Source organism: Triturus cristatus, chromosome 9 (assembly GCF_964204655.1).
Source record: "Triturus cristatus chromosome 9, aTriCri1.1, whole genome shotgun sequence".
Taxonomy (NCBI): Eukaryota; Metazoa; Chordata; class Amphibia; order Caudata; family Salamandridae; genus Triturus; species Triturus cristatus.
In genome coordinates, this window is record NC_140592.1 from 1196314798 (window position 1) to 1196331236 (window position 16439).

Genomic DNA, 16439 nt, shown 5'->3' on the forward strand with positions numbered 1-16439 from the left:
TTCCTCATTTTGGGCAAGACTTTCACCTTTCAGGAACTGCAAATGCCAGGTGAAAGTAAAATACTAGAGGTTGCAATGTAGTTGGTAACTGCAGTCTGGTACCTGGTGTTACTTGCCCCCCCAGAGGTTAGAGGCCACTCATAATGAGCAAAATCAGTCCTATATAAACTGCTGGTCACTGCTGAAATTGATAACACTGGAACAATAAGACACACTGAAACCGCAAGATTCTGCAAATTAAACCACAAGCCAAAGACAGAAAAGACTCAGTCAGACAATGAAGGATATCAAGAAATCAGCCCTGGATAGATTGTTGGCTGCCAGCATGTTTGACCACCAAGATGTACATGGTATTTACCATTTGGCATGTCTTATTCACAAACAGGGGGTCCCAGATGGGAGGAATGAGGACAAAGCCACCTACGAAAGGTAATACACCAGAATAGTGCCTCAATAATATTGTGCTACCATAATATTGCGGGCAAATGTCGAAGACCAAAATATCAAGAAGGTAAGTGCATATTTATAAGCCTACCTCTACGTACCCAAGGTATGTAGAGATAAAGTTAGCAATAGTAAATCTGTACTTACCTTTATGCACGGCGAACCCTCCCCGAGCCCTGGGCAAATGTGACAGACCATGCTAATGTGGTGGCCTTTCCTTCCAGCTTGCTGGTACTGGTTCCACCAATAGTCATAAATGCCCTAATTGTAATAATGACAGCCTCTTCACATTCAAACGAATCACCCACCCACAACAAATCTGGCTACTGCAGATAGGGCAAGAAGTAGACGAGCCCTTGTCATAGTACTCTTGGAATGGGTGCTCAGGAATGTGATTCGTCAAATGAATCTCTCACAGATGGAAAGAAGTAAGCGCCTGTATATGGCGTTTCGCATAGCAAATGCCAGTGGGAGTGAGTCCAAGGAAAAATATGCAATACTGCCAGGTTGACTGCGTCACAGCTTTTTGTTTTTATTTACTTTGAGCAATGTTGCACAGAATGCTGCACAGCTGTGCAACATCTTTAAAAAACACTGACAGCACAATAGGTCTTAAACAGACAAAACCTATTGGCTTTGCTAATGCTTGTTATGGACTGTATGCATGCCATGTCCATGTGTATCTTTGCCTCTGTCTGTGAACATGGGCATGTGTATGTGTGTCGATCTGCATGCATGCTGTCTATGTGAGTGCATTTAGGTGTGCTCTATGTCTTTGCACGTGGGTGTGTTTGCACGGTGCCTGTACACAGTGTGCCTGTACACATTGCGTCAATGGAGAAGATTCACAAAATAATTCACGAGTATAGGAAATAGCACTAAAGGAGTACTATTTTATGTACACTTACCTTTGAGAATTGACCCAGCCACAACCAACTCCCTATTAATAAACATGCAGGGTACAGCCCTTTCTATTTGTACTAACTGTATATGAATATTGACCGAATATTCTCATTTTATTACCATTTTAGAACTATTGAGAAATATTCACAAAGGCTTATAACAGTACGCATGAGAATACTGCAGGCGTACTACCTTACATACTCCAAAACGCCTCACTACCACTCAGGAGGTCACATATATATGTATTATCGAAACATCCAAACCTGTTGGTGCTATCAATGCTTGTTTGTATTGGAGATTCCAAGCACAAATTAGAATGATGCCAGGCTCAGGAAGCTGCAGCTCTTTAAGCATCACATTTGCCAAACAAAGATAGACACGAGCCAGATATAGTCATCAGTGGCAGGTCATTTCCCCCCTGTTTGGGGACCCGTGTGGTATGGGGCTTAAATCTGTAAAGACACGTAGAGGAGAAAGAGGACCTACACCTTAGAGAAATGATGTCAATATTCTTAAACCTCTATTGACAGCAGGTAACATGTCTATCCCAAATGTTGGCTGTGTCGTGTTTAGTTCCCAGGAAGAAGTAAACCCCACTGGGAGCAGATCATGCCCGGGTCTGTTACGCATGACGCGTGATTACATATTTGTTTATGCAATAAGTACCTTTTAAATCAACAAAAGGAGACATCTTTTGATATGTAAAAGTCCAGTGTTTGTGGATGTTCTCTAGGGTTTGACCGTGTTCCAGTGTCTCGGCAGCCATGTGGGCTGCTGGGAGTGTGGCGTCTGCTGCCTGCCCCTCCGTGAGTCCCACTAGCAGAGCCAGCAGTGCTGAGAGGCGGCATCCGCCTGGATCCGCGGAGCCAGTACAATAATCGACTGTGGCAGCACCATCAGCATTAATTAGAGTTGAGTGAGAATACGGGGATGTGGGAAAGGATGGAGAGCCGGGCGGGGGAGGGGTGAAAGCCGCGGGATACTGGGTCCCATGCCACTGCTGCGGCGCGCGTCGGCCTTCTTGCATTTCCGGATGTGCACTGCAGGCTCAGCACAGCACAAGGATGCTCTTTCGGTTGGGAAAAGGTTGCTTTAATGAAAGACAGTTTCTATTCGTGCACACTAGAGTGCCCAGTCAGTGCTTAATTTGCACATAATTGAGTGCCGGGGCCCTTCTCAGAAGGCCACTGCAGCCTGCACCACCCATACCCTGCCAGCCTGCCAGTGACAGAACCAACATAACACCTAACCACTGCACTCCTACAAGAGGGACAATTCAGACTATTTCAGGCCGCACGCAGCTATAATAATGGCATTAGAGGCGGGTATTATTCATTTTCAGTGTATATTGACTTAATAAACACTTTTGTTGTGCAATTTCAAAACTAAAAACTCAGCGTCACTATGTGGTGGGCTGTCACTAGAGCCAGTGCTGACAATTAAGTGTGGGAGCCGAGCGCCTGAAACCACCGACACAAATTAAGCACTGCCCTAAAGGGATTGCTAATAAGTAGCCCACTGCATATCACTCCTCAGCGTAGGGCTCTATTGAACGCACCCCCAGAAGCACTGGAAGTACGAAAGGGAAGGCTGTAAGATGTCAAGTTTTCTAACACACACCTCATTTATATACCTGCACCTATAGTTTAACTGTACATATATTTCAAAATACATCCGCAGCTACTTTGCTTTTTTAATTCTGAAGTGTAATGGAAGCAAATATTTGAAAAGGGTCAAAACAAATCAAGATTCTTTACTTGGTGATGCGCACATGACAAATATTAGCTGAACCCCAATTTCCGCCCAATATCCTTTGTGCGCGATATAATTTTAACTGTAAGTATTTGTGAGACAAGTCAATGCAGAATGTGCTGTCTGTAAATCGCAGTGCAGCATCACGTCATGCTTTCGTGATATAAGTGTGCCAGTGTACTCCAATTTGCATCACAAGCAACATACTACCCCCCTGCCACGAACTGGCTTGCCTCATCGGTCTGACACTTGGATTTTTTACAATCCTTATGAGTACAATGCGGTCACGTTGATGGCAGGACCCCCACTCTGAAAATGGTCCCAGCACCTCTGCACCCCCGCCCTCGTTGCCTCACAAGAGCTCCCGGAGTACATATAAGTTTCCTAATTGTAAGCTTCCTACTGCTGTTCACAAGCTTAGCTTCCCCCCTCCCTACCCTTGACCCCGCAAGCCATTTCCTACTCTGGGTGAATCAGTACTTTGGTGAACCTGGGGGCAATTGGGTCAGAACTGCCGAACCTCCCATCTTAACCTTGTCCTACAACATATTAACTTCTTTTAACTTAAACCCAGGTAGAACTGTTCTTTTCTTGGTGTTTTCCCATCAGTTCTCAGTGGTGGCTGGTAGTTCAGGTAGATCACTATACTTCTCTACTGTGGCCTAGCTCCTCGTAACTGCATCGAGGGGCATTTTGGAGTACATACACATACTATTTTATGTATTCTTACTGCCTATGTGAATTGGCCCCTAAACATCTAAAATGGGAATAAAATGGGACTATTCAGGGAATAATCATACACAGTTAGTAGTACAAATAGGCCTGTGTCTACTTTGCACTTTTACTAATATGGACTTTGACATTTTAGCGACAATTCACACCTGCATGCAAGAGTATGTAAAAGAGTACTCCTGTAAAAGAGGTGTCAGATGATGCAAGGATGGGTGGAGTAGAGGGCTTCCCGCACTTCTAAATGCCTTTTCCCCAGAGCAGTGTTCAGGGACATGACCTGGGTCCTTCTTCCCCTGCTCACTTTCTCTGTTCATCTGCAATGCTCTCTGGACAGGAGTGGGAGGTGCCTTGGTTTCGCCTGCTGACTGACAGCTGCAGGCGTGCTTTGAGTGTTCAGCCATGGCTACATTCAATGGATGGATGAGATGGGTCTAACAAGATTTGTACTCGTCACATGCAGAGTATGGCAAATGTCAAAAGAAAACGTTTAACTCACTGAGCCATCTTCTGTCACAATAAACAAAATGCGTCTGCAACCCTGTGCATAGGGCTTCCCTGGTAGGATCCCCACTTGGTTTAATGCTTTCCTGCTGGTTTTTAAGGCCAGTAAATAATAGGTGTTACTATTCCTCGATAACGAGTGCCCTGGAGGGAGTTGTGGTGCTTAGGCAACCCAGTGCAATTGAACAAATAGGGCTTGGAATTTATAATGTCCAGTAATAGCACCTATTCTGATTTTTTGTCTTTCTGCACGAAAACTGACATATCCTAATATCTTAAGTCCCTTTCCCCCTGTTAAATTTTGTGATTTTTGGGTTGGCTATGGTTTGGTCATGCAGTGGTGCAGACTTTATCTCTAAAGCTCAGGTGTCAGAAATACAGCAGTAGCCTCATCTCTAAATGGTGCACAGGAACCGTGAGTTTGGTACACAGGCCCTCCACCTCTTTTTTGGTGTATGCTAGCACCCACCAAACTCAAAATTGCCTCATTAGCTTCCCTTTAGGGTGTATGTTTTCCCCACGCCTTGGCGTGGCACCTGGCACCTCTCTCTCATTGATCTTTGTGTTTCTTCTCCGACTGTGGCGATCAGCAGATGCCTGGTAGTTTCTAGGACACTGATTGAGCCCCATACGTCATTATTGTTTCCATGCATGAGTTAATGTCTCAATACGTTTTTAGGGCTTGCATGAAGTGTTCTAATTCGACATTCACCTTGGGCAAGCACAGTGTGTTTTGTCTGCCAGTTACTCCAGGTACACCAGGATTTTTCCCCTTTGAATGGAGGTCACATGTGTGACTGTAAGATCACGCCTTGAGACCCTCACGGGTGAGTCGTTGCGCTTTATAAGGCTCTGATTGATTGATTGATCAATGGCAACCCCTATGTAGTAAACATATTCTCACTGGAGTGCATAAGTGCTCTGGCAGCAGTTGAGGTACAAGTTTCACCTTTAGGTATTTTGAGAATTGGTTTTCCACCTCTAGTATACTGTGTCGGGTGGGGAGATCACAGCACTCTGCACAGCATGGGACCTAATGGGTGCAATAAGACAAGGGTGGATCACCCAATATCACTTCATCTTAAACACCCCTTGGCGCCCTTCAGGTTCCAAGCAACAACCTCTTCCATAGCCATGTGGGCAGCACCAGTCTTGTACACCTCATCAGCAGGGTGTGTCAGTCAAGGAAAGTTCAGCCTCAACATCAGCGGGCTGGCTGAAAACAGCAAGGCTGTGGTGAACCTGTCTTCATTCATAGCCATTTGTTTCCACCAGGTATTCCTATGTCACATGCGTATATATTGTGTTGTATTGTATTGTAATTGCATTTATATAGCGCTTACTACTCCTGACGAGGCGTCAAAGCACTTTTTCGGCGAGTAGCACGCTACTCCGGAACCCATAAAGGATTAGTGTTGAAGTAGTATATAGTTATATATGAAAGTAATTTGAGTGGTGGATATGTTAGTCAGTTATTTGGATTGAGAAGGGTAGCAGAGGGATAAGAGAGGGAAAAGGTTTGCATTTAATAAGTGCTTTCTCCCCCTGATGAGGTGTTGAAAGGCTTTTTCGCCGAGTAGCACGCTACTCTGGAACCCATAAAGGATTAGTGGTCAATTAGTATAGTGAAATATGACATTTGAGAAGTGAACATGTTAGTCTGTTATTTTTGATTGAAAAGGAGAGTGGAGGGATAGAAGAGTGAATGATTTAAATTTTTGTTTTTGTTTTGTTTTGGAGGTCATAGCAGTAGGAGGGGGCTTGGGATGAGTCAAAAGGGATGTGGAGGGGAAGAGTCAGGGGGAAGAGTTTAGTAAGGCTTGTTTTGGGGATTGGTATAGTAAAAGAGGTGTCAGATGATGCAAGGATGGGTAGAGTAGGGGAGAGTCTTGAAAGGGTTTTTTGGGGGATCATAGTAGTGGTATGGGGTTTGGGATGAATGAGAGAGTGGTTGTGGAGGGTATATTGATAGAGGTATAGAGTGAGAAATAGGGTAGTGTATTGGAAAGAGTAGTAGATAGAGGTTTGAGATGAGTCAGAGAGTTGAGGTAGAGGATATATTGAGAGAGGTATAGGGCGAGAAATAGGACAGTGCATTGTATGCTTTTTTAGGAGAAAAGTGATAAATATAAAGATCCAAGTACATGAAAGGTATATAGATGCATTAAGGAAGTAAGTATATGTAGATTAAAGATGCATTAGATAAACGCTGGTTTTCAAGTGTTGTTGTAGTTAAAAATGGATAGATTTGTTTAAACAATTATTCTACATATTTATACAAAGCAATACACATATATAGGTACATATCTATAATACAAAGAAATGCTTATATACAGAGGGCTATGCTGTATATTTATGTTTGTGTATGGTGCTTATGTAGGGAAGAGCCAATTCTTGAGTAGTTTTCTGAAGATAAGGTGGTTGTCTGTGGATCTTATGTTGGGGTGTAAAGAGTTCCACAGTTTGGCTCCCTTTACACAGAAGTAGGTGCCACCCTATTTCTTTTTCTTGTATCTTGGGATTTTGAGGTGAGGTGCCACTCTAGAGTGGAGGTTCCTTTGTTGAGTATGTTTGGTGATTTTATTCCTGATGAAGAGCCGTCCCATTCCATGTATTGCTTTGTGGGTGATACAAAGCAGCTTGTACGCAAATTTTTTGGCAACCGGTAACCAATGCAGGGCTTTCAAGGTAGAGGAGATATGGTCTCGTGTTTTAACATGCAAGAGTAGTCTGGCAGCCGAGTTCTGAATCCGTAGTCGTTTCATGGTCGTTAAAGGTGATCCGTGGTAGAGGCTATTAGTGTAATCGAGTTTGGACGGAACAAGGGAGATGGTAGCTTTGACCTTCTGTGGAAATCCCAAATGGGGGAAGATTTGTCGCGGAGTTTTTATAGTAACAAAGCTTGAACTTGCTAGTTTGTCCACTTGGGCATTCATCGATAGCTTAGAGTCCATGGTTAGTCTGAGGTTTCTTACTTCCTTCGATACTTTAGGTGGTGATCCCAGTTCCTCAGGCCAGGCAGCAAGCGGGTCATAATGTTTTCAGTCGCCATACATGAGTATTTCCGTTTTGGAAGCATTCAATTTGAGATGGCTCCAAGTCATCCATTGATCCACGGCTTTGAGACAACTGAAAATTGTAGAGTTTCCAATTTCTTTGGGGCATTCCAGTTCGTATGATGTATGCATGTATGTATACAATATTTCTATAGTGCAAACCTTGCCAAAAGGCAGCTGAGTGGTGTACATGGTCAAAGCATACATGTCATGGCACAGCAATAGTTTTCTACATCCACACTTTCTCTGCTGGCATTGTACGCACCTAGTCCATACCTTGAGCTTTTGGCATGGCTAGGTATGCAAGAAAATACACCTATTTGAGTGTGATGAGCCTCTTTCACTTTTGCCTTTGTGCCCTGCCTAAGTTTGAACAATAAGAAGCCTGCTGGGCTGCCTGCACCAGGCATGTAGGCAACATTGCCTTCAAATTGCAATTTTCATTTCTCTACTTGGGCTGGTGCATGGGAAAACCAATTGGTGCAAATAGGTGTCAAATGCTTGTGGTTGGTGATCACTGAAAAAAGGTCTCCTGTACAGACATTGCTGTAAGTGTCTGTAGCTCCTTAGGGTGGCAATGGCATCTCTCATGATCTGGGGGTATGTACTTATGCATGTGGTATTTCAATAGTGTGAGCTGGTATGCAGACTTTGGCCCGCAGTAGTAATTCGAACTGACATTTCGCCATCTGCACTGCTGCAGCTCTTAATTAAACAGCGCTGCTGTTGTAGGTGGCGAAATGCCTGTGGGCAGAGATGGGAGGGCAGGTAGGGCATGGGGCGATCCCCTGTAGAAACAAAAAATAGGCGATCACAGTGGGGCAAACACCAATGTCAAGAGAGTGTCGCTGTTTGTCTCGTGGTGAAAAGTCTGCAAAAGTGTGAGTCTCCCAAAAATGCAGCAGAGTGTTTTAATGGGTCAAAGAAAAGCATAAATTCAATGAGTGAATAGGGGAAGTAGTAGGGTAATGGTCAGTTAATGCGTTGTAACGTATTGTTCTTTAGAGAGATGCCTCTTCAACTGTTCCCTAAATTGGAACTGTGTTGAAGAGGTTCTGATGTATACGGGAATGTTGTTCCAGATCTTGTGTGCTCTGATGGAAAAAGTCTGCTGCCTTATTTCTTCTTTTTTAAATTGCTTAGTCTGCACCCTGATGGTGTCCTTGCTGCAGGTGTGCCGAAAACTGCCAGAGAGGGTGAGTTTGTCTGTAAGATAGGCGTGGAGGTTGGTCATAATGGCTTTGTAAATGATGCAGCTGGTTTTGAAGATGGTGCAGGCCAGCAAGAGGAGCCAATGAAGTATCATTAGGATGTGGGTAACATATTTCTTTGTGCATTGGATGAGAAGTGCTGGAGGGTGTTGGATGCACCTAAGAGATGACTATATGGAGTCCATGGAGAAAGGCATTGCCATCAGCCAGATGCAAGAGAGCAAGGGCTTGAACAGTAGTTCTAAATTCGCTTTCTAAATAAACATGTTTAACTTTCTTTAGAAGAGAGAGCTTGTATCAGGCCATTTTTGTTTTTTTTGACAAAGTGTTCCTCGAGGGAGAGGTTGGTGTCTAAGGTGAATGCAAGTGATTTGGCATTCAGTAAGAGTTAGGGTTTGAAGCCGCCAAGGTTCACACCATTAAGCCAGGTCCAGTGCCTACCTGAAGCTCAACCCAGCCAAGACAGAGGGCCAGATGTATGACCATTCACTTTAGCGAGTCACAAATTGCGTCGAATTGCGACTCGCAATTTGCGACTCGCTAAAGTGAATGTACAACAGTGTCCCCGATTCCCAATGGGGTCGCAAATTGCATGCCTCATGAATATTCATGAGGCAAGCACTATTTGCGACCACATTGAGAATGGCTAGCACTCCCAGGGATGGTGGCCTGCTAGGGTCAGCAGACCACCATGTCTGTGACTGCTTTTTAAATAAAGCAGTTTTTTTATGCAGCCCGTTTTCCTTAAAGGAAAACGGGATGCATTGAAAAAAAAAATGAAACTTTTCAGTTTCATTTTTAAGGGCAGGCAGTGGTCCATGGGACCACTGCCTGTTCCTAAAAAATATTTTCGCACACACTCACAAAGGGGATGGGGTCCCTTGGGGACCCCTTCCCGTTTGCGAGTGGTTTACCACCTACTTGGAGTAGGTGGCAAACTGCGAGTGTTTTGTGGCCGCAAATGCAGTCTCAAAACAATAGTACATGGTATTGAGACTCGCTATTAGGAAGGGCTGTCCCTTCCTAATAGCGAGAGTCACTAACGCTATTTTGTGAGTCAGTGTCTCACAAAATAGCGTTTCTACATGCCAGGACCCTTTTTTGTAGTCGCAAACGGGCCAATCTCCTGTTTGCGAGAGCAAAAAAGGGTCGCACATCTGGCTCAGAATTTCTATTATTTACCAAGAACAGCAAGCAAGATACAGTACAAACCTGGCATGAGCTTCAGGCAGGCGCTGGACATCAGGGTCTGGATGACGTGCAGGCAGTGTGAGATATCTGGAGAAGTAAAGACTTTCAAGAGGATTTATGTATCATTGGCATATTTGTGAACCTTGATGCTGTTATCTGTGTGTAGAGTTCCAAGCTGCTCCATGTAGAGGTTGAAAATGACAGGAATACAGTATGGCATCCTAGGCCTAGGGGGCTCCAAAGATGATTTATATCTTTTGGGTCCTGGCAGTGACTATGTGAACAAACTGGTGTCAGTTGGAAATTGTTTGGTGAACAGATGCTCATCGAAGGAGTGAGGTTAAAAGGATTAGATACAAAACCTGGCACACAGATTAATTGGTAACTGTAGATTAAATATTTGGAAAGAATCAAAGCTAAATAAATAAATAAATGGTTGGAGATTACATTCTTGTGCAAATACTTTTTTTAAAACTCGTTCTTATTTAGAATTTGCACTGTATGGTACATTACATGTTGTTCTATATGGGAACAGTACAATAATAAGGAACATGTAGCATCATACAGTCAGCAATACAACTTAGATAGAACTTATATTGAACCTGTCCAAGGTGCAGGTGGTCCCAGCTCAGAAGCATTATGATAGAATATGCAGTTCCACATCAAAATATAAGTATACAGGGCCTCATTTATGAGAAATGGCGCATCGCTGCGTGAAAGCAGCGATGGGACACTTCTCAGTGCGCCCTCCTTGCGACACCAATGATGTGTTATTTTACAGTATGACGCATCATTTCGCAAGGAATGACAGATACGTCAGTATTACTGACCTATCTGTCGGGGCAAAAGTGGCGCATTGCTGGAGTTGTGTCAGAAGCGTGACGCAACTACAGCAATGTTCCTTTCACCTGGGGCAAGCTCCATGTGAAAGGGCCTGCTTCACCCTTACGCCTGCCATAAGGCAGGTGTAAGATTTTGACGCAGTGGCGGCATAGAAGTGTCGCAGTGAAATCTCATAGATTTCACTGCGTCACTCCTACGACCCTTTCTTGCGGGGGAACGCCCACCCTGCATACATTATACCTGACGCAGGTATAATGTAGCGCAGGGGTTTACGAAGTGACGCATCTGCCTAGATGCGTCACTTCGCAAATATGGCGCAACATGGCGCATATTTTACTCCGCTCCTGCGTCACAAAAAGTGATGCAATGGCTGCGCAAAAATGATGCAGGGTCTCATAAATAAGCCCCACGGTGCATTACATCTGGGAATGAACCACCCAAGGGAAAACATAATAACCATCAACTGTGGTAGCAGTAGAGCGATAAGGGGTGTGAGTGCCCACAGAAGTTAGGCAAAACTAAAGAGAAGAACAGAATCCGGGGCCGCAGTTGTTCAAGGGAGGCCAGCCGCCTCCCCCTGATGGGGGACAATTGGGGGATGAGCAGAGAGTCAGGTGACATAGAGCCCAATCGATCCATAAATGGCTGCAACTCATCTAGAATCCAGTAGTCTCAGCAGTCACAGGGAGCCAACCTGTCCCAGGTGAGTCCCCCCAAACACATACAGGGAGCGCAGCCATCGCACCTGCAATGCCTCTGTGGATGACCCCTCTACCCAGTACATCCTACACTTACACACTCTTATGTATAACATTCAGATATTCGAGGAATTGATCTCCAGTGTTATCAGGGGCATAGCGGACCCTACAGTCTGAGAAAAAACAGATGGCGCAACCCCGCCTACTCATCAGTCATTAGCCTTTCCAACAGAGCCCCATCAGATCTCTAGGTCATGTTCTGCGTTCCCATCAGTGCAGACCAAGTTTAGTTGCTGTTCCTCGGCCACTCCCCATTCCCTCAAAAACAGCCCTCCATTTGTCCAGCTGGTGGGGAGGTGAGTCCAATGTATTGCAATGTGACGCTTGGCCAACACAAGCCCCAGTAAGATGAATCTATGTCGCATTCATGACCAAGTTTTTGGGGTCGGAAGAATGCCCAATAGACAGTGCTTACCCAAGGGCTCAGCATGGACCCCCATAATGTCCTGCAGCACTCGCATTACCTCTGCCCAATAACCTGCAACCTCACCCAATCCCAAGTCATATGAAGGAACGTCGCCGGCTCCAGACTCCACCGGTGGCACACTGGAGGGTGCACCACATTAAAATGAGATATTCACTGAGATGTCAGACTGGTGCGATGTAAATAATGGAATTGCGTGAGCCTAAAGCTGGTGCTGCTGGCAACCTCCCTGACCTGCGCAAATTCCCACCGCCATTCTCCATCCATGAGGGGCAGTGGAAGGTCCGCCAACCATCTGTCCCAGATCTTCATCATATTGACCCTAAGGATCCGCCTTTAGGGCTTTTAATATGCAAGAAATCAGCCTCCTAGAGGAGTCTGAGTCAAGCAGTAATTGCAACGTCTGTGATTCGTCCAGCTCATCCGGAAAAGCCACCCATATTTCACGGGCTGTGAGTGATGATTTTGCATATTTGCTGAAATTGACCAGGTGGCAGTTGATAACATTCTCTTGCATCGTCAAGCGATGGCTCCATTAAAATACAGATCCCCAGCCATCGAGCATCCTCCACCATACCACTGCATAAGGCTCATCACGGTCTGTATCTGACAGAAACTGTGTAGCCATCGAAGGAGGAGCATTGGAGCACACAGGGCCCTGTGGATCACCAAAGTGACAGCCCGCTCTCAAACCCGTTGACCTGACGGACTATGAACAGGAAGCCAGAAGGAACCTGTGATCCCATCATCAGACATCCTGTGAGGTCCACCTCCTCGCCCCACTCCGCTAGCAAGGCCTGCTTGGTATTTGAATTCTCAACACGCCACTGTGCCTCATACTGCAGTAATCCTGCAAAATAGAGGCTAAGGTCCAGAAGACCCAGGCCTCCAGACTCCATATTCAGCTTCAATACCTCTAGCTTCACCCTACTTGGCCCGCGGGCCCACACCAGGGAAATCAGAAGGCTGTTGATAGTGGTGAAAGTGGTATGCACAATGCAGCAAAGTATGTTTTGTAGGACATGGAGGCAACCTGTGAGCAGAACCACATTGCTTAGGACCACCCTTCCTATAATTGAGTTGTGGCCAGTAGCGGTCCGTGAAGGGAGTTCGGTGGGGCAGTGAGGCGGGGCGGGCGGGGGAGGGGCAGGGTGAGAAAATGTAAACACCGGAATTTGGATGAATGGAGGTAAGTACACATTTAAATAAATAAAACGAATTCCTATGCGAGCGCTGCATCGCATGCGATGCAGCGAGCGCTAAGGAATTTGTATTATTTATTTAAATGTGTACTTACCTCCGTTCATCCAAATTCCGGTGTTTACATTTTCCCACCCTGCCCCTCCCCCGCCCCGCCTCACTGCCTCACCGAACTCCCTCCACGGACCGCTACTGGTTGTGGCTGTTACATATTTAAATATGTATATATAAATATGAAACACTGTAAAATATATGCATTGCAAATCTTTAAAATATAAGTCTAAGAACTTATTTTTTTCTATGAATATAGACATTTATTAAAGTTAATATATATGTAGGTATTAAACTACCTTTAAAAACTGTATTTTGAAATGACCATTTAAATAAATTAGTTATTAAGAAGATTTTTTTAACAGATACATATGATTATTATGCAATAGCTACAATTTGTAAATGTGCATTTGTTAAATAGTTTTCATTAATTGTGAACCAGTCTAAACATCCATATCAGCTTTCAAACACATTTAAAAGATAGTGGTAACAATTTAACTCATTGCCCATGTAGTTCAAAATATAAAAAATGAAAGGATATTCATTTGATATCCTAATCACAGTTAAATAGCATTAAAAAAGTTAAGCAACCAGAAGGGCGCATTTTCTATTGCAACTACAGTCCCATAAACATTGGGCCAATGCATAAATTAAAGAACGCTATGTTGTCGGGTCTAGTGGCTAAGTGGACTAATGCATCTGCTCTAGGGGCCTGTGATAAAGCTCATGGTCACAGGTTCAAATCCTGGTATGTCCACTCAGCCTTTCATCCTTCTGAGGTCAATAAAAGGAGTCCCTTTGATAGCAATAAACATCTGCTATTCAGTGCCAAGATGCCCTTGGGTGCACATGTGTTATGTTAATATTTTAACTCAAATTTCTATTAACATTGGGGAAAGTGTATATATTGAGGGGTGTGATTTACCATGCTTACTCCATTCGTATTGCCAGTGGGGAAAGCATGTATATTTGGGATCAGGTCGGGGGGTAAATCTACCATTTTAACTGAAGTATAAATAATACAAGGAAACATGCATATATTTGGGAAGCTGGTCACATTTACTATTCTAACTCCAGTCCTACTAACGATGAAAAACATGCGTATATATTTTTTGGGGAGGGAGGTAGATTTACTACTCTAACTCCCGTCCCGCAAACCTTGAGGAAGAATATGTGTTTGGAAGAGGTCAGCTTTACTAGTCTAACATCAGTCTCACAAACACTGGGGAAAGTGCATATGAATGGGGGGAGGGGCAGACATTCTATTCTAACTCCAGCCTAACATACATTTGTGGTAACAAAGTGCATATATATCTAATTCTACTAACATTGGAGAAAGTGTATTAATTTTGGAGATTGGGGTCAGTTTTTCGAATCTAACTCCAGTCCCACAAACATTGGCTAAAGAACAAACATATGGGGGGAAGGGGTGAGATTTACTAATCTTGCTCTAGTCCATCATAAATATGGGCAAATCCATTTAGCTGGGAGTAGGGGTTGGGTTAAAGCTATAATTCAAACACCAGCCCAAAAACATTGGGTATAGTACATATATTGAAGAGTGGGAGAATTGCTAATATGACTCCAGTCCCACAAACATTGGGGAAAGTGCATATATTTGGGAGAAGGTAAGATTTAGTATTCTTACACCAGTCCTACTAACATTGAGGTAGGTCATACCTTTGGTGGGAGTACATTTGCAAATCAAACTCCAGTCCCACTAACATTGGGGAAAGTGTATATATTTGGGAGAGGTCAGCTTACCATACTAATTCTAGTTCTTCAAATAAACGGGGTAAGTGCATATCTTTGGAAAGGAGTGTGGTTGAAAGTACTATTCTAACACCAATGCCACCAAGATCAGTTCAAGTACGTACATTGGGTGGGGAGGCAGAATTATTAATCTAACCTCAGTCCCACAGACATTGGGCAAAGTGTAACTATTTGGGGGGGTGGGAGGACAGATTAAATAATATAGTCCCAGCCCCTCTAACACTGGGGAAAGTGCATATATATGGGCAGAGGGCAGATTTACCACTGCATACATTGAGGAAAATACATATAATTGGGGGGATATTAACTATTTTAATATACTAACATTGTTGAAAGTGCACATATTGCGGAGGCTGATTTACCATTACTAATCCATTCCTACTAACATTGTGGGGGGGGTCAGATTTACTATTCAAAAACTCTAGCCCCACAGACATTGTAGAAAGTACATATATTGGTGGAGCTGCGATGTACTATTAGGGGAAGGTAAATCTACTATTCTAATACCAATCCCACAAACATTGGGGAAAGTGCATACTATTGTAGGGTCAAAATAATAATTCTAATATTAATAATAGCAATAATGATAATAAAAATATTCATCATAATCATCATCATCATCATAGCTTAGAGTCTTAGTAAGAGAAATCCCTCCAGTTGATTTCATAACAAGACGGGAGGCTACCATTATACAATAACCTTTTATTGCTGCCACAACATGCAGCCCTTTAAAGAACATGAAATAGATCATAAACCAAACAATATATGACTCCAAGCCATTAAGCATAGTCCTCTTTCGTTCGCTGCTCTTTGACTAGATAAGTACTGTTGTGTTATCTATACTTGTTATGTTTTTCTATGTTACCATAATGTTTATAACGATTTTTCAGGTTTGGTTTCACCTTTACTTACTTCTGGTAGGTCGGTGTTTCATATTACCCCTCCAGTTTATGGTTGGGTCTCGTTTCTGTAGGTTCTTGGAATATGTGGTGGCTTTTCCCTTGCTAACGAGGATCTTAGCAGCCCAGCTACCAGGTAGGTGCTTAGTTTACTTTAGCCTGGGCTCCTTGTCGTCCAAGCTATCGTAGCGGGCTGGTTTCAGACCCGGAGCAATCCCCACAACCTGCGAGGACTTTGTCAAGTGCCCACACGGGCGCTCTGTGAAATTTGCATATTAAGCTTCAAGACATGCTCTCCTGCATTTCGGAAGAGCGTGTCTGCCTTCAACGGCCGCGTAACACACCAGTGGCCATCTCCTCCCAATTTCCTCAGGCGGAGCCAAGTCTTCAATGGAAATAAAAAGAGGATTCGGCATCTTGGTGGCCATTTTCGTTTGGGCTCTAAGCTATTTTTATAGACGTGCTCAGCACGCGTACAGCATCACCATAGCAACACGGTCTCCTTTAAACGGTTGCCGCTACTGAGGCGAACCGGTAGGGAGTGTTTTGGACAATCTTTAGGTATCTGTTTTCTCCTATAAAAAATAAAGAAAAAAGAGAAAGTATTAACTAGACAGGACAAACACAGTTCTCTTTAGCCCTTTACTTTATTTCGAGATTTGGAAGGAGCTCCTCCCCGTTATGTCTGATAAGATCGTTAC

General features: G+C 43.9%; 1 long non-coding RNA gene across 1 annotated transcript in view; it reads right to left on the reverse strand.

The window, feature by feature from the left end:
* LOC146799620 (uncharacterized) overlaps window positions 1-16069 on the reverse strand; it is a 215748-nt gene extending 199679 nt beyond the window's left edge. The window contains exon 1 of the long non-coding RNA XR_014969290.1: window positions 15752-16069. This is a non-coding gene — a long non-coding RNA (uncharacterized LOC146799620). The remainder of the gene's footprint in view (window positions 1-15751) is intronic.
* Between the last annotated feature and the right edge of the window lie 370 nt (window positions 16070-16439).